This window comes from Schistocerca serialis, chromosome 6 (assembly GCF_023864345.2).
Source record: "Schistocerca serialis cubense isolate TAMUIC-IGC-003099 chromosome 6, iqSchSeri2.2, whole genome shotgun sequence".
NCBI lineage: Eukaryota > Metazoa > Arthropoda > Insecta > Orthoptera > Acrididae > Schistocerca > Schistocerca serialis.
In genome coordinates this window covers 262,904,550-262,929,630 of record NC_064643.1, presented here as the reverse complement: position 1 = coordinate 262,929,630, position 25,081 = coordinate 262,904,550, and the positions used below count along the sequence as shown (strand labels likewise).

The 25,081-nt window shown below is 43.6% G+C and overlaps 6 non-coding genes across 6 annotated transcripts; 4 read left to right on the top strand and 2 right to left on the bottom strand.

The window, feature by feature from the left end:
- Nucleotides 1-19,365: 19,365 nt before the first annotated feature.
- On the bottom strand, nucleotides 19,366-19,442 carry Trnas-cga (transfer RNA serine (anticodon CGA)). The gene has a single exon. It is a non-coding gene; the product is annotated as a tRNA-Ser (tRNA).
- A 223-nt stretch (nucleotides 19,443-19,665) lies between these two features.
- Nucleotides 19,666-19,742, bottom strand: Trnas-cga (transfer RNA serine (anticodon CGA)). Its single transcript has one exon. It is a non-coding gene; the product is annotated as a tRNA-Ser (tRNA).
- Nucleotides 19,743-21,476: 1,734 nt separating this feature from the next.
- Nucleotides 21,477-21,553, top strand: Trnas-cga (transfer RNA serine (anticodon CGA)). Its single transcript has one exon. It is a non-coding gene; the product is annotated as a tRNA-Ser (tRNA).
- Nucleotides 21,554-21,776: 223 nt separating this feature from the next.
- On the top strand, nucleotides 21,777-21,853 carry Trnas-cga (transfer RNA serine (anticodon CGA)). Its single transcript has one exon. It is a non-coding gene; the product is annotated as a tRNA-Ser (tRNA).
- A 223-nt stretch (nucleotides 21,854-22,076) lies between these two features.
- Nucleotides 22,077-22,153, top strand: Trnas-cga (transfer RNA serine (anticodon CGA)). The gene has a single exon. It is a non-coding gene; the product is annotated as a tRNA-Ser (tRNA).
- A 223-nt stretch (nucleotides 22,154-22,376) lies between these two features.
- Nucleotides 22,377-22,453, top strand: Trnas-cga (transfer RNA serine (anticodon CGA)). The gene has a single exon. It is a non-coding gene; the product is annotated as a tRNA-Ser (tRNA).
- The last annotated feature ends 2,628 nt before the right edge of the window (nucleotides 22,454-25,081 follow it).

Genomic DNA, 25,081 nt, shown 5'->3' with positions numbered 1-25,081 from the left:
ATCCAACTGATATTCACCTAGTAATGGATTAGGTGAGATCCAAGTTTTCGTTTTCGAGGCTCTTTTCTTGAAAAATGTTGATTTGAAAAATAGGTCATGGTTTTTTCAGATTTCAATGAGTCGCATGCCATTCCGGTTGGTCTGTGTATGCCCTGACCATTTACCTACCCAATATCGATATTTCTTTTCTTTACCGATTTGTGCATTGAAATCGTCCATAAGGATTTTGACATGGTTATTTGGGATTTTTGGAGAATATTATCTACTTGGTTCCAGAATTCTTCTACTTCTTCTATTTTGTTTTTGTTAGTGATGTTAGTTGGTGCATGTCCGTTGATTAGGGTGTATATCTTATTAGCTGATTTTATTGCCATCGTGGAGAGCCGACCCGAGTAAGATTTGAAATTTGCGACTGAATCAAGTATTGATGTATCTACTATAAATCCAGTTCCAAATTGTGGACAATTTGCCATGGCTCGTTTTCCAGGTTTTCCTTTGTATATCCTGTATCCTTCCGAATCAAAAGGATTTTCATCTGTATATCGTGATTCCTGAAATGCAATAATTTTGATTTTACGTTCTCTGGATTTGTCCAGGATGTTTTTTAGTTTTCCCATTTTTAAGAGAAAATTTACATTAAATGTCATTAGCCAAATTCTAGATTTTGGTTTGATTTTGTTATTACGGGGTTTTGAGGTACTCCGATTTACCTCCATGCACACTTCTGTGGTCTCCCCAGAATCCGAATAGACCACTTGCGGTATTTCAACCGTGGGATTTGACCCACTGGGGAAATTTGTCTTTGAAGGTGCTATATCCGTGTTGATTTAATTGGACTGGTTTTGTGACTGAAATTGAGATTTCAGTCTGGTTAAGCTCAGAGTTCCACTTCTGAGTTTTATAGATCAGCCGCCACTAACATGTGGAACAGACGCTGTAGGGTTACCGCCACTAACCTGTGGAACCGTCGTGCCCTTTGTCCAAATAACCTTGGACGATAGCTTTTATAGTATCCGAAAAAGCAAGGTTGCCTCTTCCGCCAGTTCCGCCGTACCGATGATCTTCATCTCCGCCTTCACTGCCGTTGAGGTGTTCACCGTGTCCCTGGCAAGGGGCCCTCACGAGGTACTATCACCCGGGCCAGGTGAACCAAGGTTTTTTTATGAGATGTTACTCCTCCCCCTCCTCCTTTTTCAACCGGGCTTGGGACCGGCTATGGCGGAGTTCATTCAGCCGTCTGTTATACCACGTTTAACTTGGAGTTATATTAAGGTCTCTAATACACCAGGTGGCTACACCACAATTGTAAACTCTTATACACCGACAAGCAGAGCTCTGCAAAGTGTCAGGTCTTTAATGCCTCCCTCGTCCAGCTGCATCTGATACTACAAATACACTTCGCGAGCCAACTTGCAATGTGTCCCAGTGAGTCTCTCGGGTACCAATACAATCATTTCCTCCTCCCGGTACCTTGCTTCTCCTATCCCACTACTGCATGAATTTCTCTGATTATACACTACTGGCCATTAAAATTGCTACACCAAGAAGAAATGCAGATGATAAACGGATATTCATTGGACAAATATATTATACTAGAACTGACATATGATCACATTTTTATCCAATTTGGGTGCATAGATCGACAGAAATCAGTACCCAGAACAACCACCTCTGGCCGTAATAACGGCATTGATACGCCTGGGCATTGAGTCAAACACAGCTAGGATGACGTGTACAGGTATTGCTGCCCATGCATCTTCAACACGATACCACAGTTCATCAAGAGTAGCGACTGCCGTATTGTGATGAGACAGCTTCACGGCCACCATTGACCAGACGTTTTCAATTGATGAGAGATCTGGAGAATGTGGTGGCCATGGCAGCAGTCGAACATTTTCTGTATCCAGAAAGATCCGTACAGGACCTGCAACATGCAGTCGTGCATTATCCTGCTGAAATGCAGGGTTTCGCAGGGATTGAATGAAGGGTAGAGCCACGGGTCGTAAAACATCTGAAATGTAACATCCACTGTTACAAGTGCAGTCAATGCGAACAAGTGGTGACCGAGACGTGTAACCAATGGCACCGCATACCATCACGCCGGGTAATACGCCAGTATGGCGATGACGAATACACGCTTCCAATGCGCGTTCACCGCGATGTCACCAAACACGGATGTGACCATCATGATGCTGTAAACAGAACCTAGATTCATCCGTAAAAATGACGTTTGCCATTCGTGCACCCAGGTTCGTCGTTGAGTACACCATCGCAAGCGCTCCTGTCTGTGATGCAGCGTCAAGGGTAACCGCACTCATGGTCTCCGAGCTGATAGTCTATGCTGCTGCAAACGTCGTCGAACTGTTCGTGCAGATGGTTGTTGTCGTGCATACGTCCCCATCTGCTGACTCAGGGATCGAGACGTGGCTGCATGATCCATTACAGACATGCGGATTAGATGCCTCTCATCTCGACTGCTAGTGATACGCGGCCGTTGGAATCCAGCACGGGGTTGCGTATTAGCCTCCTGAACTCACCGATTCCATATTCTGCTAACAGTCATTGGATCTCGACCAACGCGAGCAGCAATGTCGCGATACGATAAACCACAGTCGCGATAGGCTACAATCCGACCTTTATCAAAGTCGGAAACGTGATGGTACGCATTTCTCCTCCTTACATGAGGCATCACAACAACGTTTCACCAGGCAACGCCGGTCAACTGTGTATGAGATATCAGTTGGCAACTTTCCTCATGTCAGCACGTTGTAGGTGTCGCCACCGCCGCCAACCTTGTGTGAATGCTCTGAAAAGCTAATCATTTGCATATTGCAGCATCTTCTTGCTGTCGGTTAAATTTCGCGTCTGTAGCACGTCATCTTTGTGTTGTAGCAATTTTAATAGCCAGTAGTGTATTTCGTGCATTGTATAAATATAAAGAACAAAAATTTCATCACCTAGGAGGTGTCGCCCTATTACCACATAAAATCTCTTCTAACCTTAAAAATTTGCTCAAGTCGGCGACTAAGGGAGTTCACAACTTTATCTGGGTCTGGAATATCCAAATTATGCCAGTCATTGATGATTAGATATCGTGGAACAACTAATTTGCTGCAACATTGGTAGCTGCGTTTCACACTCTGTTCCAAAAAGTCCCAGACATTTTCTCGGGTTATTTAGTGGGCCAGTTGAGACGCGGTTGCATGCCTGTCCGTTCGTCAAATCAGGAATGTATGTATGCAGTCCTGTGAACACAGCTTTTATCACACTGGAAGATGGGAGAGTCCACGGCATACCCTTAATGAACGACACCGCATCTGAAGGTGTAACGCGTCACTGGGCCGTCGGTGCACTCGACGCCTTTCTTTTTTTGAAAAGAAGCAAAATTACGACTCTTCGGATCACACTACAAGTCTCCAGACAGTTTTTGTATTGTTTCAATCTCTGAAGATTGGCATCTTTATGTGCTGCTGAGACCAGTAGCTTTTTTAAGGTACCCAACTCTAGTTCCACTGCATGCAGTTCTCTTCACAATTTGTGAAGGATCTGCAGTCACTCACTGCAGCAATTGCTGTTGGGTTTGAAACTGATTGTCACTGAAAAGACATGGCACTTGTTCATGGGCCGTGCCGTTTAGCAGATTTTTGGGGCCACTGATATTACGCCGTATTACACGATTTCTTGTAGACACGTAGGATAATGCCACGGTGCGGTCAAGGGGATCGTCCAAACACGAGAACTACTCTTTGCCATTCTGTCACGTCTCCAAGTCCAACTATTATACTGCGTTGATTCCATATCACCATCCACAGCACTGCAAAACGACCAGTGTGCTATTTTGTAGGGCTGGGGGGGGGGGGGGGGGTTTGACCTTATCTTGTCCGTCGAGCTGTTGTACTTGACTGTTCTTGCAATGTAAAGGTTTCAGAATTTTAACAGCGATGCTCTGCCTGAGGCACAACGCCTCTTGTATGACGCTCTTGCGCTTACTAAAGAAGCTAGTAACTAAATTTGTCATTGATCTTTGGGTCTTTTTCTTCTTTTTTAATCATCAGTCTTCTGACTGGTTTGATGCGGCCCCACGAATTCCTATACTGTGGTGGTGGTAAGTTCAAAAATGGCTCTGAGCACTATGGGACTTAACTACTGAGGTCATCAGTCCCCTAGAACTTAGAACTAATTAAACCTAACTAACCTAAGGACATCACACACATCCATGCCCGAGGCAGGATTCGAACCTGAGATATTAGCAGTCACGCGGTTCCACATTGTAGCGCCTAGAACCGCTCGGCCACTCCTGCCGGCGGTGGTAAGTTCCTATGGAATCAAACTGTCGAAGTCATCCGCCCCCAGGCTTACACACTACTTAAGCTAACTTAAGCTAAGAACAAAACACACACCCATGCCCGAGGGAGGACTCGAACCACCGATGGGGGGAGCCGCGCGAACCGTGGCAAGGCGCCCTAGACCGCACGGCTATCCGCGCGGCCTCTCCTATGCCAACCTCTTCATCTCAGAATAGCACTTGTAACCTACGTCCTCAGTTAATTATTTGCTGTATGTATGATAATCTCTGTCTTCCTCTACAGTGTTTGCCCTATACAGCTCTCTCCAGTACCATGGAAGTCATTCCCTCATTTCTTAACGGTGGTCCTATCGTCTTGCCCTTCCCCTTGTCGATGTTTTCCACGTATACCTTTCCTCTCCGATTCTGCGCAGAACCTCCTCATTCCCTACCCTATCAGTCCATCTAAATTTTCGACATTTGTCTGTAGCACCACATCTCGAATACTTCGATTCTCTTCTGTTCCGGTTTTCCCACAGTCCATGCTTCGCTACCATACAATGCTGTGTTCCAAACCTACATTTTCACAAATTTCTTTCTCAAATTAAGGCCTATGTTTGATAGTAGTAGACTTCTCTTGGGCAGGTACGTTGTTTTTGCCAGTGCTAGCCTGCTTTTGATGTCCCCTCTTGCTCCGTCCGTCAAGCGTTATTTTGCTGCCTCGGTAGCAGAATTCCGTAACTTACTCTTTCGCGCGCATCAAGTTTCTCGCTGCTCCCATTTCTGCTACTTCTCATTAGTTTCGTCTTTCTTCGATTTACTCTCAATCCATATTCTGTACTCGTTAGACTGTTCATTCCATTCAGCAGATCATGTAATTCGTCTTTACTTTCACTCAGGATAGCAATGTCATTAGCGAATCGTATTACTGATATCCTTCCACCTTGAATTTTAATACCATTCCTGAACACTTCTTTTATTTCCACCGTTGCTCCTTTGACGTACAGATTGAACAGCAGGGGAAAAAGGCTACATCCCTGTCTTACACCCTCTTTACCCTGAGCACTTCATTCTTCATCATCCACTTTCATTATTCCCTTGTACATATTTTGTACATATTGTATATTACCCGTCTCTCCCTACAGCTTAACCCTATTTTTCTCATAATTTCGAACATCTTGCACTTTTAGCATTTTCGAATGCTTTTTCCAGGTCGACAAATCCTATGAAAGTGTCTTGATTTTTCTTTAGTCTTGCTTCCATTACCATCCACAACGTCAGAATTGCCTCGCTTGTGCCTTTACATTTCCTAAAGCCAAACTGATCATCATCTAACATATCCCGATTTTCTTTTCCATACTTCTGTATATTAATCCTGTCAGCAACTTGGATGCATGAGCTGTTAAGCGAATTGTGCGATAATTCTCGCACTTGTCAGCTCTTGCAGCCTTTGGAATTGTGTGGATGCTCGTATTTTTCCGAAAGTCAGATGGTATGTCTCCAGACTCATACATTCTCCACACTAGCGAGAATAGCGTTTTGTTAGCCACTTCCCCCAATGATTTTAGAAATTTGTATGGAATGTTATGTATCCCTTTTGCCTTATTTGATCTTAAGTCCCCCAAAACTCTCTTAAATACTGATTCTAATACTGAATACCCTATCTCTCCTAAATCGACTCTTGTTTCTTCTTCTATCACACCAGACTAATCTTCCTCTTCATAGAAGCCCTCAATGTACTCTTTCTACTTAACCTCCCTCTCCTCTGCATTTAACCGTATAATTCCCGTTGAACTCTTAATGACAACACCGTTGCTTTTAATTCCACCGAAGGTTGTTTTGACTTTCCTATTTACTGAATCAGTTCTTCCGACAGTCATTTCTTTTTCGATTTCTTCGCATTTTTTCTGCAACCATTTCGTCTCAGCTTCCCTGTCCATATTTATTTCATTCCTCAGCTACTTGTATTTCTGTACTCATGAATTTCCCTAAACATTTTTGTACGTTCTTCTTTCACCCATCAACTGAAATATTTCTTCTGTTACCCATGGTTTCTTCGCAGTTACGTTCTTTGTACCTACATTTTTCCTTCCAATTTCTGTGATTGCCCTTTTCAGAGATGTTCATTCCTCTTCAACTCTACTGCTGACTTAGCTATTCGTTATTGCTGCATCTATAGCCTTAGAGAACTTGAATCGTATCTTGTCATTCATTAGTACTTCCGTATCCCACTTCTTTGAGTACTAATTCTTCCTGACTAATCTCTTAAACTTCAGCCTACTCGTTATCACTACTAAATTGTGATCTGAGTCTATATCTGCTCCTGGATACGCCTTACAACCGAGTATCTGATTTCTGAATCTCTGTCTGACCATTATGTAATGTAAATGAAATCTACCCGTATCACCCAGCCTTTTCCTAGTATACGGCCTCCACCTGTGGTTCTTGAACAGAGTATTCGCTATTACTAGCTGAAATTTACTACAGAATTCAATTATTATTTCTCCTCTCTCATTTCTTGTCCAAAGTCCGTATTCTCCTGCCACCGATTCTTCTACTCTTTCCCCTACAGCCTCATTCCAGTCTACCATGACTATCAGATTTTCATATCCCTTTACGTACTGTATCAATATCCTCGTATACTTTCCCTCTTTCTTCATCTTCTAACGTTGGCATGTGTACCTCGGTGTTGGTTTGCTGTTGATTCTGATAAGATATCATTGAACAGTTCACAGTAATACACACTCTGCCCTGCCTTCCCATTCATGACGAATCCTACACTCGTTATACCATTTTCTGCTGCTGTTGATATTACCCTATACTCTTCTGACCAGAAATCCTTGTCTTCTTTCCATTTCACTTCACTGACCCCTACTATATCTAGATCGAGCCTTTGCATTTCCCTTTTCAGATTTTCTAGTTTCCCTACGACGTTGAAGCTTCTGACATTCTATGCCCCGATTCGTAGAACGTTATCCTTTCGTTGGTTATTCAGTCTTTTTCTCATGGTCACCTCCCCCTTGGCAGTCCCCTCCCGGAGATCCGAATGGAAGACTATTCCGGTCTCTTTTGCCGCGGGAGAGGTCATCATAACACACTTTTTTAGTTACATGCCACGTGTCCTGTGGATAAACGTATGTGTCTTTAATGCAGTGGTTTCCATTGCCTTCTGCATCCTTGATCATTGTTGATTCTTCCGCCGTTAGGGGCACTTTCCCGCCCCAATGACAAGAGAGTGCCCTGAACCTCTGTCGCTCCTTCGCCAACAAGGCCGTTGGCAGAATGAAGGTGACTTTTTAAGACGAAAGTCTTGGGCCCCCAATGCTAATTATTAATCGAAATTTAAGCGGCGGTGGGTTTCGAACCCCGGACCGACGACGTTTTGATTACTAATCGAAGACGCTACCGCTAAACCATGGGTGCAACCCTCCTTTATTTATTCTCCTTGCCAAAGTCTATGAATGAGCTGAAATTTTACAGGCATCGTCAGGATCTCGTAAGCTACTTGTTTCGGCAGAGAATTAAATTTTGTATGATCTCTACAATGTGTCTCAGTCTGGCCTCAGCTGTTTCGGCCAGTTTTATGTTATTGTTTCACTTAAGGTTGCTCTGGGATAATATTCTTGGATATTTTACGGTTGTTTTTATTTCCACCTACTGATAAACACCATTTTTATTCTTCATACCTTAAGTTTTTGTGTTGAGAATCAACTGCCCATCCCTTCATCAGGCATTGATCTTCGGCAGTTATTTGCAAATTTCGTAACCGTTTCATGTCATTGAGACTTTCATAGATTCTTCGTTTCTGATGTAGCATATATGTTGCACACAGATTTCACGTTTTCTTGCTCAGAGACTAAACTTAACTCTCGGTGCCTGACTGCAGTATATACTTTACACCTTGTGCTTTCTATACATAACTTGTTTTCGTTACCGCATATTCACATATTTGCTTGTAGAAAAGTTTTTATCACAATGTGAGCACGTCTTCGAGAAACGAAGGTAATTTCTGTTCATTTTCAAAAATGTTAACTAAAATGCCTTCCTAATATGATGTAATATGCTAACATATGCTACAGTACCGCTATATATTTCATTCATGAAGCACTGCGTCTATATTCGGAAACTTTTTGCATCCCAGTGTCATTGGCCTCATAATATTTAGCAGTTTAATACTACATTTTCTGAATATTACAAATTTTTTAGTTATTCACTTTGAATACGTCATAAACGTTTGGTGAATCACGCTATTTTATTTTAAACCTTCGGTACAAAATAAACGAATAGTGTCTTCAACTATGTTGTTCCCAAACCCATGGCACTTTCATTTCACCTGTTGTCGATGGCCCTTGAAAATTAAATTCTTTCATTAGAAAAGTCTTCAGCTAGTAGAATAAAACGACAGATAATGAAGTTTTGCATAATAGACATATAGCAAAATACTGTACTCTATGTGTGCTATCATTTTTCCAAAATCTCTTTACGATATCTCAAATCCCTTATGAAATGTGAGGAATGCTGCGGTTATTTCACTCTGGTTTTATCGCTGGCGCGGCGCGATCGCGAACGAATGTGCTACATCAGATCAACTTCCTCAAGATTGGTGACAGATTGCCACCTCCACCCAAGTCTACAGAAAAATTCGATTAGTTAGCTACATTTCATGTGTAACAACATATTAGGTAATATACACCATACGCAAAATCATAGCGACCTCTACGAGATTTTTCGAATGTCTCGTAGTGTCTTATTTCCATGTAAACATCACAGTAAGTATGACCATTAACGAAATGATGGTGACCTCATCATGAACCTGACATATAAAGTTATAAGTAACGCAAAAATGAATTTGTTTTACCGAATAGTTTCCTAAAATCGTCTGATAAAGACTGCAGTGCATGCGCCTCGATTCTGTCATCATGGATTGGCTAAAAGGTGGCAAACGCTGTCGGCCTCCACTTCTGCACAGGCGAATGAAATCGCCAAGCGCTTTGGACGAAAATTGGCCACTGTGCATCGGCCACCGTATCCTGCGTGAACTCCACTTCAGTGACCACAAGAATCATTAACAGGCGGCTCACAGAAAGGGAACTGAGCTTACGGCACCGCTTCCACCGACTACCATTGACCTCTGTACACCAATATGACCTTTTGGAGTGGTTTTGGGCACATTCGGCCTCGAATTTTATATATTGGGGTAGAACTGGGATGGGTCCTGCTCCGAATTGAGCCCCGATGACCAGTCAAGACCCATCTGGAGATGCCCTGGACAGTGGTGGGATACCAATATGATTGTCACCCGCCATACAGCCAGATGACCAGGAGTGATCACGTCACAGCAGGAACCAAACGGTTGTCATCCGCGCCACGCTTACAGCACAGCAGTACGTCGGCGACATTCCACGCCCTGTTGTGTTGCCCTTTATGGCAAGGCATCCTTGACTTACATTTCAGCACGATAATGCCCGCTCGCCCATCAGGCTGCTATTCTTGGTGTTTGCCAAATTCCAACTTGGGCAGTAAGGTCGTCAGATCTCTTCCTAGCTGAGAACGTTTGGGGCATTATGGGCAGGGCCCTCCAACCAGCTCGGCATTTTGGTGATCTAAAGCGCCAGGAAGGCATCTAACAACTCTATCAATCAATACTAAGTAGAATAAATGCTTGCACAAAGGCCAGAGATGGACAAACGCGTTATTGACTTGCTCTATTTGTGAAGCTGTTTCTCATGAATAAATCATTCATCTTTCTGAAATTGTAAATCACTTGTTAGTCTGTACATACACCGGGTGATCAAAAACTCAGTATAAATTTGAAAACTTAATAAACCACGGAATACTGTAGATAGAGAGGTAAAAATTGGCACACATGATTGGAATGACATGGGGTTATATTAGAACCACCCCATATTGGTAGAGGCGTGAAATATCTCTTGCGCGCGTCGTTTGGTGATGATCGTGTGCTCAGCCGCCACTTTCGTCATGCTTGACCTCGTAGGTCCCCAGACCTCAGTCCGTGCGATTATTAGCTTTGGTGTTACCTGAAGTCGCAAGTGTATCGTGATCGACCGACATCCCTAGGGAAGCTGAAAGACAACATCCGACGCCAATGCCCCACCATAACTCCGGACATGCTTTACAGTGCTATTCAAAACATTATTCCTCGACTACAGCTATTGTTGAGGAATGATAGTGGACATATTGAGCATTTCCTGTAAAAAACATCATCTTTGCTTTGCCTTACTTTGTTATGCTAATTTTTGCTATTCTGAATAGATGAAGCGCCATCTGTCGGACATTTTTTGAACGTTTGTATTTTTTTGGTTCTAATAAAACCCCATGTCATTCCAAGCATGTTTGTCAATTTGTACCTCTCTATCTACATTATTCCGTGATTTATTCAGTTTTCAAATTTATATCGACTTTTTGATCTCCCGGTACATCACATCTACCCATTTCCGCTTCATTCGGATAATTTCTTCGTGGCGCGTCTTTTTATAGTTCTTTTTTTGTGTTTTACAGCGTATTATGTTGACTCCTAACTACATACGGAAAATTAACATAGTGATAAAATAATAAAAATCACAGCTCAACGCAGATAGATTTACGTGTTATTTCCGAAGTGCTGCTCAAGAATGGAACGGCGATTCTATGAACCGTTTCCAAACACTGAGGTGTGAATTGGAGAGTAATAACGTAGATATAGATGTAAGACACGAAACTGACTTTAATAACTTTTATCCTTCCGGATACTGCATTGGCACCAACATTAATTTGCGTACAGGAGGCACGTTGCTTTGTAAACAGAAGTAAACAGTAGTTTTTCTGACGGCCGCCGCCAGACCACCACCAGGTCCTGGACGGCCACATTCCTGCGCCTTGTGACGTCACTGCGGTGGGCGCCACGGCGCCGCGCCGCGATTTATCTGGCAGTGGTTCCGTATCGAGTGTCCAGTAGCCCGCATTCCTGCGCCGCTATCTCGCCGCGCGCGCCCCGGCCGCGCCAACCGACGCATCTGAGGAATTCGGACGGAGCCGCCCGCGGGTGACGGCCGCCCACTCACCACCTCCGACGCACCGGCCACTCAGTATTTGTTTCTCGACTCGTCACTGTCGTTTCGGACGCGCGTATCTGTTCATCTATGTTAATTGCTTCTCCCGCAGTCTTCGTTACAAGAGCCGTCGCCGATGTTTATTGTAATCGTGCGGCTCGCGGACGGCGGGACACGTTAATGAGTGGACAGAAGTCTTTATGTCCCTCCTGTGACACCGGCAGGCTATTTCGGGGGAGTCGGCTCCGTCTGCCTCCCGATTATTTATCAGGAAGACGGGTATCCACCGTAAATCTCAAATTCCACCCAGCCGGAATGGAGCGCGTCATTAGAATAACGAACTAGCCCTGTTATTGGTTCGGCACAGTTGCTGGGTGTTTACAAACAGCGCTCGTTTTAGATCGACTCGCAAGACGTTCGACACACTTCAGAAGAGAAGTGAACAGCACTGTTACAAGCTAGGTTTTACTTCTCCGACACTGTAATTCGCGTCTTTGTTTTTTGTCTGTTGTAATAATTCTTAGCTGTATGTGCTGTGGTTTAACATAACATTTTGTTAACTTGTTGTGACACCGAATGTCATCCTAACCGACGAATGATGGTCGCTACAGTTGAAAATATTTTACTACTTAAGTAAAATCGTAAACTGTTTCAAAGTTTTGTTAGTGTTTGTGCATGTAAACTGGTACTGGTGGACACCGCACGACCGCAGGGTGGAACGACGATAAAATTCACTACGTCCAGCGGTGCCTCCTGGATTAAGTTATTCTGCGCCTTGGAGTCCCGGCTTGCAGAAGCGGGGCGTGCCATCTAATAAAAGAGCGTACAGTGACAATGTGACTGATGAGCCGCACGGGATTAGCCGAGCGGTCTCAGGCGCTGCAGTCACGGACTGTGCGGCTGGTCCAGGTGGAGGTTCGAGTCCTCCCTTGGGCATGGGTGTGTGTGTATGTCCTTAGGATAATTTGGGTTAAGTAGTGTGTAAGCTTAGGGACTGATGACCTCAGCACTTAAGTCCCATAAGATTTTACATTTGAACATTTTTTTTTGTGACTGATGTCTCCGAAAACAAGAGACGAAAATTTATCTGTCCAACAGAGCTTCCCGTGCTGTTGTTATATCTCGATAATGGGAGCTAGACTGAAGAAAAATCAAGACACATTCACAGGATTTGTCGACCTGGAAAACGCGTTCGGCAATCTAAAATGGTGTAAGATGTTCGAAAGTCTGGGAAAAATGGGAGCAAGCTATAGGGCTCAAATGGTTCAAATGGCTCTGAGCACTATGGGACTTAACTTCTGAGGTCATCAGTCCCCTAGAACTTAGAACTGCTTAAACCTAACTGTCCTAAGGACATCACACACATCCATGCCCGAAGCTATAGGGAAAGACGGGTGATATACAATATGTAAAAGAACCAAGAGGGAGAAATAAGAGTGAAAGACCAAAAACGATGTGCTCGGATTAAAAAGGTCTCAAACAGGGATGCAGCGTTTCGTTCCTGCGGTTCAATCTGCACATCTAAGAAGCAATGATGGAAATAAAAGAAAGATTCAGGAGTGGAACTAAAATTCAAGGTGGAACGATGTCAATGATACAGTTGGCTGATGACATTGTTGTCTTCAGTGAAAGTGAAGAAGAATTATAGGGTGTGTTGAATGGACTGAACTGTCGAATGAATACAGAATATGGATTGAGAGTAAATCGAAGAAAAGTGAAAGTAATGAGAAGTAGCAGAAATGAGAGCTTTGGGAAACTTAGCATCGAAATTGGTGATCACGAATTAGATGAAGGAATTCTGCTACCTAAGCAGTAAAGAAACCATGATGGACGTAGCAAGAAAGATATAAAAAGCAGATCCTCGTAAGCAAAAAGGGCAGTCTACTAGTATCAATCGTAGGCCTTAATTTGAGGAAGAAATTTCTGAAAATGTACGTTTGGAGAACAGCATTGTATGGTAGCGAAACAAGGACTGTGGGAAAACCGGAACAGATGAGAATCGAATCATTTGAGATGTGGTGCTACAGACGAATTTTGAAAATTAGATGGACTGGTAGGGTAAGGAGTGAGGAGGTTCTGCGCAGAATGGAGAGGAAAGGAATAAGCGGAAAACACTGACAAGGATAAGGGACATTATGTTAGAAGATCTGTTAAGACATCAGGGAATGACTTCCATGGTACTAGAAGGAGCTGTTTAGGTCAAAAACTGTAGAGTAAGACAGAGATTGTCATGCATCCAGCAAATAATTGAGGACGTAGGTTGTAAGTGCTACTCTGAGACGAATTGGTGGTGGGTTGGATCAAACCATTCAGAGGATGACTCAAGAAGAGATCGCGGGCTGTTTAGTTTGTATTGACATTCAGACTGAGAAATTGTTGTGGAGCTTCGTATACGGAGATGTTGCTGAGAAGAGTTATTGTATTTAAAACAAAGACTATATGGTACAGTTATTGGAGAAGTGACGTATTTATTTACAAAATTATATATTATGGTAGTCTAGATACTTCCAGCGCCTACTGCAGAATTTGGAAGCGAAGCAACAGCTTTTTAGATTAGCTTTAGTGCAGAATTTAAAAAATGAGCCAACTAATGTTCAGAAGTTATAGCTCACGATCAAATGAGACCTCTGAAACAGCCGGCCGCGGTGGTCTCGCGGTTCTAGGCGCACAGTCCGGAACCGCGCGACTGCTACGGTCGCAGGTTCGAATCCTGCCTCGGGCATGGATGTGTGTGATGTCCTTAGGTTAGTTAGGTTTAAGTAGTTCTAAGTTCTAGGGGACTGATGACCACAGCTGTTAAGTCCCATAGTGTTCAGAGCCATTTGAACCATTTGAACCTCTCAAACAACAAGAGGAATATCATTGTATGTCACAACATATGATTCGGTTCCAAAATTATCTGTCCAGGTATTTTCCTGGAAGAATTCTGTGTTTTGAGGTTCCTGCATGCACTGGATTGACTGAAAATGTTATTTTTATTTTTTCAATGTAGATATATGCATGCATTGGATTCCGTAGAAACACTGGAACACGTGAGGCAATACTGACCTTACGACTTATCTTAGAAGAAAGATTAAGGAAACGCAAACCTAAGTTTCTAGCATTTGTAGACTTAGAGAAAGCTTTTGACAATGTTGACTGGAATACTCTCTTTCAAATTCTAAAGGTGGCAGGGGTAAAATACAGGGAGCGAAAGGCTATTTACAATTTGTACAGAAACCAGATGGCAGTTATAAGAGTCGAGGGACATGAAAGGGAAGCAGTGGTTGGGAAGGGAGTAAGACAGGGTTGTAACCTCTCCCCGATGTTGTTCAATCTGTATATTGAGCAAGCAGTAAAGGAAACAAAAGAAAAATTCGGAGTAGGTATTAAAATTCATGGAGAAGAAATAAAAACTTTGAGGTTCGCCGATGACAGGACTTCGAAGAGCAGTTGAATGGAATGGACAGTGTCTTGAAAGGAGGATATAAGATGAACATCAACAAAAGCAAAACAAGGATAATGAAATGTAGTCTAATTAAATCGGGTGATGCTGAGGGAATTAGATTAGGAAATGAGGCACTTAAAGTAGTAAAGGAGTTTTGCTATTTGGGGAGCAAAATAACTGATGATGGTCGAAGTAGAGAGGATATAAAATGTAGGCTGGCAATGGCAAGGAAAGCGTTTCTGAAGAAGAGAAATTTGTTAACATCCAGTATTGATTTAAGTGTCAGGAAGTCATTTCTGAAAGTCTTTGTATGGAGTGTAGCCATGTATGGAAGTGAAACATGGACGATAAATAGTTTGGACAAGAAGAGAATAGAAGCTTTCGAAATGTGGTGCTACAGAAGAATGCTGAAGATTAGATGGGTAGATCACATAACTAATGAGGAAGTATTGAATAGGATTGGGGAGAAGAGAAGTTTGTGGCGCAACTTGACCAGAAGAAGGGATCGGTTGGTAGGACATGTTCTGAGGCATCAAGGGATCACCAATTTAGTATTGGAGGGCAACGTGGAGGGTAAAAATCGTAGAGGGAGACCAAGAGATGAATACACTAAGCAGATTCAGAAGGATGTAGGTTGCAGTAGGTACTGGGAGATGAAAAAGCTTGCACAGGATAGAGTAGCATGGAGAGCTGCATCAAACCAGTCTCAGGACTGAAGACCACAACAACAACACATATGCATGCACAGGCTTTTGCGGCCAGAGTCAGTTAACATAAAAGTTTTCTGGATATGGCTCCATGCCATATTGTAAAACAACTCACTGAATAAACCCGACATTTTGGGCACAGTTGAGGTGAACTTCCTCTGGATCTGCTGGCATACAATAATTATTATTAAAAGGTAAAACTGTCATCAACGCAACCATTGGTTTGAACACTATAGTCCTTTACTAGGCATGGACCACCAGCAGAGCCAGCAGAAAGCCACTACTGAAGTCGTGGCCAAAAAGTAGGCCTTATACAGTTATATGAATGCGTTGTGTCTATTTTTTTCGTACATTTTCGAAAGAGTGTTTAAAAGGTCCTGTGTAAATATTTATTAGAACAGGAAAACATATCTGACGACGTACTGTTCCCGCATTACACCAATAAACACGTGAAACGATCTGTTTCGTTCTCAAAGCACAAGAACGTTTCTATGGTTGCAGTGTTACAACAGCATTTCATGCATATGAAAACTTTGAAGACTGGTTCTGTAGTACGTAACCGCTCCTAAGTGGCCTATCAAAACCAGTAGCTGAACGACTGTACAAGACAAAACTACGACTACGTATTATATCAAGACTCCCAGAACTAACGCCCAGTGTTCTAATCCATATGACGCCAGCGTTGAGCCCCCTTCAAACAAGAATTAATAAATTACGAGAAAACTACGAACGACACCTCATAACACAACGTCCAGCCATGGAAGACCTAGCAACGACCAGACCAGTAGTGAACAGACGACCAAAATTTCAAGCACATCAGTTTAGCCCAGACACTTACGGAAGAAGCTTGCGGAACCCTTTAACGACTGGCACATCCCGCATGTCATTCAGTTTGTGGGTCAGCGTGCTCCAGCAGAGGATACATTGGGCTTTCCGGTCTAATCAGTGCGTGCATCCAAGCCAGAGGAGATGCAACACATTACTGGTAAGTGGACTCATACTGCCAAGTTACTTGGAGCTTTGGCTAGATTTTATAACCACTGAAATAACATCACATACACTCTCATACACATGAATATCAAAGAAGGGACAGCAGAAAGGTGGAAGGAGTATATAGAGGGTTTATACAAGGGCGATGTTCTTGAGGACAGTATTATGGAAATGGAAGAGGATGTAGATGAAGACGAAATGGGAGATAAGATACTGCGTGAAGGATTTGACAGAGCACTGAAAGACCTGAGTCGAAACAAGGCCCCGGGAATAGACAACATTCCATTAGAACTACTGATGGCCTTGGGAGAGCCAGTCATGGCAAAACTCTACCATCTGGTGAGCAAGATGTATGAGACAGGCGAAATACCCTCAGACTTCAAGAAGAATGTAATAATTCCAATCCCAAAGAAAGCAGGTGTTGACAGATGTGAAAATTACCGAACTATCAGTTTAATAAGTCACAGCTGCAAAATACTAACTCGAATTCTTTACAGACGAATGGAAAAACTGGTAGAAGCGGACCTCGGGGAAGATCAGTTTGGATTCCGTAGAAACACTGGAACACGTGAAGCAATACTGACCTTACGACTTATCTTAGAAGAAAGATTAAGGAAAGGCAAACCTACGTTTCTAGCATTTGTAGACTTAGAGAAAGCTTTTGACAATGTTGACTGGAATACTCTCTTTCAAATTCTAATGGTGGCAGGGGTAAAATACAGGGAGCGAAAGGCTATTTACAATTTGTACAGAAACCAGATGGCAGTTATAAGAGTCGAGGGGCATGAAAGGGAAGCAGTGGTTGGGAAAGGAGTGAGACAGGGTTGTAGCCTCTCCCCGATGTTATTCAATCTGTATATTGAGCAAGCAGTAAAGGAAACATAAGAAAAATTCGGAGTAGGTATTAAAATTCATGGAGAAGAAGTAAAAACTTTGAGGTTCGCCGATGACATTGTAATTCTGTCAGAGACAGCAAAGGACTTGGAAGAACAATTGAATGGAATGGACAGTGTCTTGAAAGGAGGATATAAGATGAACATCAACAAAAGCAAAACAAGGATAATGAAATGTAGTCAAATTAAATCGGGCGATGCTGAGGGAATTAGATTACGAAATGAGACACTTAAAGTAGTAAAGGAATTTTGCTATTTAGGGAGTAAAATAACTGATGATGGTCGAAGTAGAGAGGATATAAAATGTAGACTGGCAATGGCAAGGAAATCGTTTCTGAAGAAGAGAAATTTGTTAACATCGAGTATAGATTTAAGTGTCAGGAAGTCATTTCTGAAAGTATTCGTATGGAGTGTAGCCATGTATGGAAGTGAAACATGGACGATAAATAGTTTGGACAAGAAGAGAATAGAAGCTTTCGAAATGTGGTGCTACAGAAGAATGCTGAAGATAAGGTGGGTAGATCACGTAACTAATGAGGAGGTATTGAATAGGATTGGGGAGAAGAGAAGTTTGTGGCACAACTTGACTAGAAGAAGGGATCGGTTGGTAGGACATGTTTTGAGGCATCAAGGGATCACAAATTTAGCATTGGAGGGCAGCGTGGAGTGTAAAAATCGTAGAGGGAGACCAAGAGATGAATACACTAAGCAGATTCAGAAGGATGTAGGTTGCAGTAGGTACTGGGAGATGAAGAAGCTTGCGCAGGATAGAGTAGCATGGAGAGCTGCATCAAACCAGTCACAGGACTGAAGACCACAACAACAACAACAACACTCTCAATTCGTGGCGTTTCATTATTTTTACTCGTTTCCTTATGGATGCTTCACTTCTTTTGTCTGGTAATACTTTTATCATTAATTATATGAAAAGTTAGCTGCGCAGATTAATACTTGTTGCTGTGTTGTAGAAAGCATCGCTTCATTAACGAATGGCGTTCATACACGACGGTCCGCCTCATTCCACTGTCTCACTCAGCTAGGCGTCAGCTGCGGTCTCAACTGCCATTCACCCAAGGTAAAAGACGCTCGCTGCTTGCTGAGAACAACTGGAAACGTCACAACTGTGCGTTTAGTTCACTGGCCATTACTAGCAAAATGTTGTCGGTTAAGAAAGAAAAGCTTTTACTTTACTGACCATTGGTATCAAAATGTTGTCGGTTAAGGAAGCAATAATTTTTAGTGTGGCACAAAGCGGACAAGGCTCGGATGAACACATGCCTTCATAGTATGAAGATACTCAAGTTCATTTCAAATAAATTCTGAAAAAAGGTCTTTGACTAGTAACAGCCTCTTGAAAAATGTCAAGCAAGCAAAGATGTAAATATGATACTTGCTGATGTCTGTTGTTCTGTTTAGAGCTACAATGCCTACACAGTCCCTTCTACTTGAAATGTCACGTTCCAGTTTTCACAACAACTGTTGCTCAGTGTCATTCCCATTTCATCAACATTAGCTGATAATAAATAGTTAATGATCTCTAAATACATTTGTGGTTGTGAGCGGCAGAAGTTTAAAAATCAATATAAGAAGGGAGATCATAATGTCGGAAATCTGAAGAAAGATTGCACTTTAACGTCTCGTCGACGATACGACCATTATCGTCCGAGCATAATTTCGAACTGGGGTTGAAACAACCATTTTTACTTTTTTGCATTATTGGTCCCGAGTGTAAAATCGCCTCAGCCAACTTTCATGACATTGCTATAAGCTTGGGTTGCTACAGATTAATAAACTATACACATGAAAAGTCTAGCAAATTACACTTTAAAACTTTTAATTAAATTTTTACTTCTTTTACTTTATTACTTTAATTATATTAATTCTGAAGAAAGGATAACTAACACCTGTCCAGACTACTGAAAAGACTATAGTAATTTTACCGAAATGTCTGGTGGTTATTTTTGACGCAGTTGCTAAAACACATTCCACTTGAAACTTCCTGGCAGATTAAAACTGCGTGCCCGACCGAGACTCGAACTCGGGACCTTTGCCTTTCGCGGGCAAGTGCTCTACCAACTGAGCTACCGAAGCACGACTCACGCCCGGTACTCACAGCTTTACTTCTGCCAGTACCTCGTCTCCTACCTTCCAAACTTTACAGAAGCTCTCCTGCGAACCTGCAGAACTAGCACTCCTGAAAGAAAGGATATTGCGGAGACATGGCTTAGCCACAGCCTGGGGGATGTTTCCGGAATGAGATTTTCACTCTGCAGCGGAGTGTGCGCTGATATGAAACTTCCTGGCAGATTAAAACTGCGTGCCCGACCGAGACTCGAACTCGGGACCTTTGCCTTTCGCGGGCAAGTGCTCTACCAACTGAGCTACCGAAGCACGACTCACGCCCGGTACTCACAGCTTTACTTCTGCCAGTACCTCGTCTCCTACCTTCCAAACTTTACAGAAGCTCTCCTGCGAACCTGCAGAACTAGCACTCCTGAAAGAAAGGATATTGCGGAGACATGGCTTAGCCACAGCCTGGGGGATGTTTCCGGAATGAGATTTTCACTCTGCAGCGGAGTGTGCGCTGATATGAAACTTCCTGGCAGATTAAAACTGCGTGCCCGACCGAGACTCGAACTCGGGACCTTTGCCTTTCGCGGGCAAGTGCTCTACCAACTGAGCTACCGAAGCACGACTCACGCCCGGTACTCACAGCTTTACTTCTGCCAGTACCTCGTCTCTTACCTTCCAAACTTTACAGAAGCTCTCCTGCGAACCTGCAGAACTAGCACTCCTGAAAGAAAGGATATTGCGGAGACATGGCTTAGCCACAGCCTGGGGGATGTTTCCGGAATGAGATTTTCACTCTGCAGCGGAGTGTGCGCTGATATGAAACTTCCTGGCAGATTAAAACTGCGTGCCCGACCGAGACTCGAACTCGGGACCTTTGCCTTTCGCGGGCAAGTGCTCTACCAACTGAGCTACCGAAGCACGACTCACGCCCGGTACTCACAGCTTTACTTCTGCCAGTACCTCGTCTCCTACCTTCCAAACTTTACAGAAGCTCTCCTGCGAACCTGCAGAACTAGCACTCCTGAAAGAAAGGATATTGCGGAGACATGGCTTAGCCACAGCCTGGGGGATGTTTCCGGAATGAGATTTTCACTCTGCAGCGGAGTGTGCGCTGATATGAAACTTCCTGGCAGATTAAAACTGCGTGCCCGACCGAGACTCGAACTCGGGACCTTTGCCTTTCGCGGGCAAGTGCTCTACCAACTGAGCTACCGAAGCACGACTCACGCCCGGTACTCACAGCTTTACTTCTGCCAGTACCTCGTCTCCTACCTTCCAAACTTTACAGAAGCTCTCCTGCGAACCTGCAGAACTAGCACTCCTGAAAGAAAGGATATTGCGGAGACATGGCTTAGCCACAGCCTGGGGGATGTTTCCGGAATGAGATTTTCACTCTGCAGCGGAGTGTGCGCTGATATGAAACTTCCTGGCAGATTAAAACTGCGTGCCCGACCGAGACTCGAACTCGGGACCTTTGCCTTTCGCGGGCAAGTGCTCTACCAACTGAGCTACCGAAGCACGACTCACGCCCGGTACTCATCATTCATCATTCATATCAGCGCACACTCCGCTGCAGAGTGAAAATCTCATTCCGGAAACATCCCCCAGGCTGTGGCTAAGCCATGTCTCCGCAATATCCTTTCTTTCAGGAGTGCTAGTTCTGCAGGTTCGCAGGAGAGCTTCTGTAAAGTCTGGAAGGTAGGAGACGAGGTACTGGCAGAAGTAAAGCTGTGAGTACCGGGCGTGAGTCGTGCTTCGGTAGCTCAGTTGGTAGAGCACCTGCCCGCGAAAGGCAAAGGTCCCGAGTTCGAGTCTCGGTCGGGCACGCAGTTTTAATCTGCCAGGAAGTTTCATATCAGCGCACACTCCGCTGCAGAGTGAAAATCTCATTCCGGAAACATCCCCCAGGCTGTGGCTAAGCCATGTCTCCGCAATATCCTTTCTTTCAGGAGTGCTAGTTCTGCAGGTTCGCAGGAGAGCTTCTGTAAAGTTTGGAAGGTAGGAGACGAGGTACTGGCAGAAGTAAAGCTGTGAGTACCGGGCGTGAGTCGTGCTTCGGTAGCTCAGTTGGTAGAGCACTTGCCCGCGAAAGGCAAAGGTCCCGAGTTCGAGTCTCGGTCGGGCACGCAGTTTTAATCTGCCAGGAAGTTTCATATCAGCGCACACTCCGCTGCAGAGTGAAAATCTCATTCCGGAAACATCCCCCAGGCTGTGGCTAAGCCATGTCTCCGCAATATCCTTTCTTTCAGGAGTGCTAGTTCTGCAGGTTCGCAGGAGAGCTTCTGTAAAGTTTGGAAGGTAGGAGACGAGGTACTGGCAGAAGTAAAGCTGTGAGTACCGGGCGTGAGTCGTGCTTCGGTAGCTCAGTTGGTAGAGCACTTGCCCGCGAAAGGCAAAGGTCCCGAGTTCGAGTCTCGGTCGGGCACGCAGTTTTAATCTGCCAGGAAGTTTCATATCAGCGCACACTCCGCTGCAGAGTGAAAATCTCATTCCGGAAACATCCCCCAGGCTGTGGCTAAGCCATGTCTCCGCAATATCCTTTCTTTCAGGAGTGCTAGTTCTGCAGGTTCGCAGGAGAGCTTCTGTAAAGTTTGGAAGGTAGGAGACGAGGTACTGGCAGAAGTAAAGCTGTGAGTACCGGGCGTGAGTCGTGCTTCGGTAGCTCAGTTGGTAGAGCACTTGCCCGCGAAAGGCAAAGGTCCCGAGTTCGAGTCTCGGTCGGGCACGCAGTTTTAATCTGCCAGGAAGTTTCATATCAGCGCACACTCCGCTGCAGAGTGAAAATCTCATTCCGGAAACATCCCCCAGGCTGTGGCTAAGCCATGTCTCCGCAATATCCTTTCTTTCAGGAGTGCTAGTTCTGCAGGTTCGCAGGAGAGCTTCTGTAAAGTTTGGAAGGTAGGAGACGAGGTACTGGCAGAAGTAAAGCTGTGAGTACCGGGCGTGAGTCGTGCTTCGGTAGCTCAGTTGGTAGAGCACTTGCCCGCGAAAGGCAAAGGTCCCGAGTTCGAGTCTCGGTCGGGCACGCAGTTTTAATCTGCCAGGAAGTTTCATATCAGCGCACACTCCGCTGCAGAGTGAAAATCTCATTCCACATTCCACTTGATCTTCACTAATTACCTGAGTTATTTTGAACATAATTTTGTATTTTCAATTAAACAACAGTGCCAGTATTCACAACTGGGACGGGAACGAAGACAACCTTTCCGTACGAAAATCCTGTTATCAACAGTACTAAGGTGTTGTTGTTGTTGTTGTGGTCTTCAGTCCTGAGACTGGTTTGATGCAGCTCTCCATGCTACTCTATCCTGTGCAAGCTTTTTCATCTCCCAGTACCTACTGCAACCTACATCCTTCTGAATCTGCTTAGTGTATTCATCTCTTGGTCTCCCTCTACGATTTTTACCCTCCACGCTGCCCTCCAATATTAAATTGGTGATCCCTTGATGCCTCAGAACATGTCCTACCAACCGATCCCTTCTTCTGGTCAAGCTGTGCCACAAACTTCTCTTCTCCCCAATCCTATTCAATACTTCCTCATTAGTTATGTGATCTACCCATCTAATCTTCAGCATTCTTCTGTAGCACCACATTTCGAAAGCTTCTATTCTCTTCTTGTCCAAACTATTTATCGTCCATGTTTCACTTCCATACATGGCTACACTCCATACGAATACTTTCAGAAATGACTTCCTGACACTTAAATCAATACTGGATGTTAACAAATTTCTCTTCTTCAGAAACGCTTTCCTTGCCATTGCCAGCCTACATTTTATATCCTCTCTACTTCGACCATCATCAGTTATTTTGCTCCCCAAATAGCAAAACTCCTTTACTACTTTAAGTGCCTCATTTCCTAATCTAATTCCCTCAGCATCACCCGACTTAATTAAACTACATTCCATTATCCTTGTTTTGCTTTTGTTGATGTTCATCTTATATCCTCCTTTCAAGACACTATCCATTCCATTCAACTGCTCTTCCAAGTCCTTTGCTGTCTCTGACAGAATTACAATGTCATCGGCGAACCTCAAAGTTTTTATTTCTTCTCCATGAATTTTAATACCTACTCCGAATTTTTCTTTTGTTTCCATTACTGCTTGCTCAATATACAGATTGAACAACATCGGGGAGAGGCTACAACCCTGTCTTACTCCCTTCCCAACCACTGCTTCCCTTTCATGTCCCTCGACTCTTATAACTACCATCTGGTTTCTGTACAAATTGTAAATAGCCTTTCGCTCCCTGTATTTTACCCCTGCCACCATTAGAATTTGAAAGAGAGTATTCCAGTCAACATTGTCAAAAGCTTTCTCTAAGTCTACAAATGCTAGAAACGTAGGTTTGCCTTTCCTTAATCTTTCTTCTAAGATAAGTCGTAAGGTCAGTATTGCTTCACGTGTTCCAGTGTTTCTACGGAATCCAAACTGATCTTCCCCGAGGTTGGCTTCTACTAGTTTTTCCATTCGTCTGTAAAGCATTCGTGTTAGTATTTTGCAGCTGTGACTTATTAAGCTGATAGTTCGGTAATTTTCACATCTGTCAACACCTGCTTTCTTTGGGATTGGAATTATTATATTCTTCTTGAAGTCTGAGGGTATTTCGCCTGTTTCATACATCTTGCTCACCAGATGGTAGAGTTTTGTCAGGACTGGCTCTCCCACGGCCGTCAGTAGTTCCAATGGAATATTGTCTACTCCGGGGGCCTTGTTTCGACTCAGGTCTTTCAGTGCTCTGTCAAACTCTTCACGCAGTATCGTATCTCCCATTTCATCTTCATCTACATCCTCTTCCATTTCCATAATATTGTCCTCAAGTACATCGCCCTTGTATAGACCCTCTATATACTCCTTCCACCTTTCTGCTTTCCCTTCTTTGCTTAGAACTGGGTTTCCATCTGAGCTCTTGATATTCATACAAGTCGTTCTCTTATCTCCAAAGGTCTCTTTAATTTTCCTGTAGGCGGTATCTATCTTACCCCTAGTGAGATAGGCCTCTACATCCTTACATTTGTCCTCTAGCCATCCCTGCTTAGCCATTTTGCACTTCCTGTCGATCTCATTTTTGAGACGTTTGTATTCCTTTTTGCCTGTTTCACTTACTGCATTTTTATATTTTCTCCTTTCATCAATTAAATTTAATATTTCTTCTGTTACCCAAGGTAAGTACTAAGGTATTGTCCAAAAATATTTAAAAACTAAACTGATCTTCCTTACAGCTCTACAGAAACGAAAACTTTCTTGCCGTTCTAATGATATATAGACATACTGAGCAGTAATCCGGCAACACATTGCAATATCTTCAGCTCCAGCTCCCCATATTGCTTTTCCGTAACCTCATGCTAGCTGAACAAGCGGAATGAGCAAGATTAATTTTTTATAGCCCTGCATCAGAGGCCACAATTAAATAGGCGACTTATTACTGCAATTAAATACTTTTCAACCCTTCGTTCAATACTCTGCAACGTATGTAACTGCCTAACACCACTACTCGTTACTAACGTTCTCCTGCCATAATACTTCACTGATTTCTGCCCACAGTTGACTCGCAACTGCTACCGTAACAGTGCGTGCTAGCAAGGTTCAAATGGTTCAAATGGCTCAGAGCACTATGGCACTTAACTTCTGAGGCCATCAGTCCCCTAGAACTTAGAACAA